This window comes from Cupressus sempervirens, chromosome 5 (genome assembly GCF_028749045.1).
Source record: "Cupressus sempervirens isolate cs-2001-9-10 chromosome 5, ASM2874904v1, whole genome shotgun sequence".
In the NCBI taxonomy this organism is placed as follows: domain Eukaryota; kingdom Viridiplantae; phylum Streptophyta; class Pinopsida; order Cupressales; family Cupressaceae; genus Cupressus; species Cupressus sempervirens.
Window position 1 is genome coordinate 46,841,265 of NC_143122.1, and position 3,061 is coordinate 46,844,325.

Here is a 3,061-nt window from a genome sequence, read left to right on the forward strand (position 1 = left end):
GTAGAGAAGTTATCTCTATTGAGCTTGGGTACCTCTCTTTTTCACATCTTGATCTTTGTGCTCTTAGTACCTTAAAACTAATCCTCTTAAGCAGGTGGCTCTAATACCAATTGTTGGAATTCTTTTAGAATAACTTGGGGGGGGGGGGCGGGGGGGGGGGGGGGGTGAATCAGTTATTCAAGGTCCAGATGTACAAATTAAAATTTTCACAATTCAATGAACCCATAAAACATTCTCAACCATACATGCATTCATTGTGTGTCAACCAAAATTGAAATGTCATTGTTAAATCAACATGCATAAATGTAAAGTATAAAACATAGCATATCCATCAGCACACTTGACACAATGATTTAACATGGAAACCCAAGTTTGGAAAAACCACCAGTAACATGCTACTCTTTTTTCACTCCTCTGAAGTGATGCCCTATTAAAGGCCAACCCTATTAAAGGTTACAACACACATTGTTAAATGTGAATTGATTAAGGGATTTCAATCACCTTGTTAAAAGTGAGCCTTATTAGAGAACTTTAAGCCATTCACTTGGAATGCCACCCTGGTAAAGTATTTCCCAATAACTATTAAGTCAACCTTACTCCAAAGGATTTACCCTAGGCTAATAAAATTGTTAGAAAGTAACAGTGGAGCTTTGATCTTATACAACTTACAACCTTACTTTTAGATTATAGATCACTATTTAGTCCTCAACTCTGCTTACTTCCAATCTTTTCAGCTCCGATAGTTTGTTCACCCCTCAATCATTCATCCTCTTTAAGCCTTCTTGCTCAGTTTTTCATTGCAGACTTCTTCACTTTGGTCACTTGATGAAGCAAACCCCTTTCCTTCTCCTTTTCATATTTTTGCATCAAAACTCTCTAACCTCTTTGCTTCATGACTAGACATCCCTACATATAGGAGATTAGAACTCTTCTCTTGCTCATTATCCATCACTAAAATTAGGTTTTTTGATGGATTAGGTAGGATACAATGTATATACCCCATATCATGTCTTTTCTAGAAACTTCTCCTAGAATCCATTTGAATTTGCCTCCAAAATAGTTTACATAAGATTCTGTGCCACTAGCTCATCAATCTTATCTTCCTCCTAATTCACAAGTTCCAAGAAAATAAATTTGTCAATTTTTCATTTGGAAAATCTTCGATCTTTGTCATAATGTAGTAACTCAACATTATGGATTTGTTGATGCTCAACACATATATGTCACTAGGCATCTATTGTAATTTCACTTGGCATCAACTAGATTTTACTGGTGCTCGACATCAACTAAAAATTACTCAACATCAACTACCTTGCTTGACACCTACTAACTTGCTTGGCGTCTACTAGAATTTTCTTTCACTCAACTCCAACTAAGTTTTTTCTTGTCTTGCACTAACTTTTCTTGGAACCTACTATCAACTTGGTCAAGCTTGGCAAATGAACTTTGTTCAACCTTATTCTTCTGATCTTTTTAAGTGTAGCCAATCATTTTGCAACCTCAAGTATATCAACAATACATTATGTTATCACTATGTTAACTGATTCTTTCACTTTAATACATAATCATAACTCAACCTTTTCTTCAAGTACCTTTGTTACATCTTGTTGATCAAATCCTCCTCATCAATCAACTAAGTGATAGTGCTTGAAACATATACACAATTTCCTTACTAGCATGTAGTAGGTTTGACATCAGTGACAAAACAATAATTGAAATACACACTCTTCTTCTTTCTACTCAAATGATCTTTTCAATCATTTATCAACAACTTTATATTCTAAAAATTGGTATCAGAGCATTAGGTCCTTGAAGACCAAGCTTAATAACTTTGGGAATTCAATGGCCAATCACTTCAAAAAATATAGTCCTAAGTTTGATGGGGTTAACTATGACAATTGGAAAGAAAAGATGAAGACTCATTTTCTATGTATGACTTTGGGATATTGTGTTTTGATAAATGATAACAAAACAATTGTGGAAGAAAACAAGTTTGAAGAATGTAGCAAAGTAGAAAGAGATCTAATTATGTGTAATATGTGAGCTAGAGAAACCTTATTGAGAACTCCTCTTTAGAATGAATACAATCAGGAAAAGTCACTAGAATCATCTCATAAGACTTGGAAAGACTTATTATATAATTTTGAAGGAGATAAACATACAAAAAGGCTAAGATTACATAATTAGATATGCTTGTTTCAAGATGCTAAAATGTTGGAAGATGGAGAAGCTATGTTGGTAGGATATCTAAGATTGTTGCAGGAATCAAATCATGTGGTGGTCCAATGAAGAATATGAGATTGTATGGAAGATTTTGAAAAGATTGAAATCACCATTCAAGAAATTAGTACACATGATTGAACTAATGATACCCTATACTAAGAAGTTTACCACAAAAAAATTTCTTGGAAGATTGGAAGCAACATAAGAAATTTTGAGACAATCTAGAGAATTGACAAGAGTGGAAGTAGTGTTTAGTACCTTAAGTTTTCACCTATGCTTATCCAAAAGTGCAAGACCCCATGGAGATTTTGCTAGCAATAGTAGAACCAAATCTAAAGAAGACAAAAGATTGAAGAAGGAATAGCCCTAATTGTAAGCAGAGAACTAGATGGTAAGAAAAAAATTTAATGTTGGACTTGTAGTGAATTTTTTCATTATGCATTTAAGTGTCCTAAAAGAGAGACGTATAAAAAAAATTTCAAGCCTAAAAGACTTAGAGATTGTAAGTATGTTAATGAAGATGATGAATCTAAAGAAATAGCTCAAATTGAAAGTTATGATGAGTTAGAATTTGTAGCCATAAAGGAAGATGATCTTGATAAAGAAATTAGATAAGAAAAGGCTCTAGTTTCCCAAATTGGAAAGAAATATGATTGGATTATAGAGAGTGGATTTTCATATCATATGACTTGTGATATGAACAAGTTTGTTAAATTCAAAAACCATGACAGAGGTATTGTTAGAGTTGGTAACAATGTGGCTTGTCATATCACATGGATATAATCTACTACTCTTGATTGAAAGACTAACACTGATGATGTTTATTTTTTTGATGGTT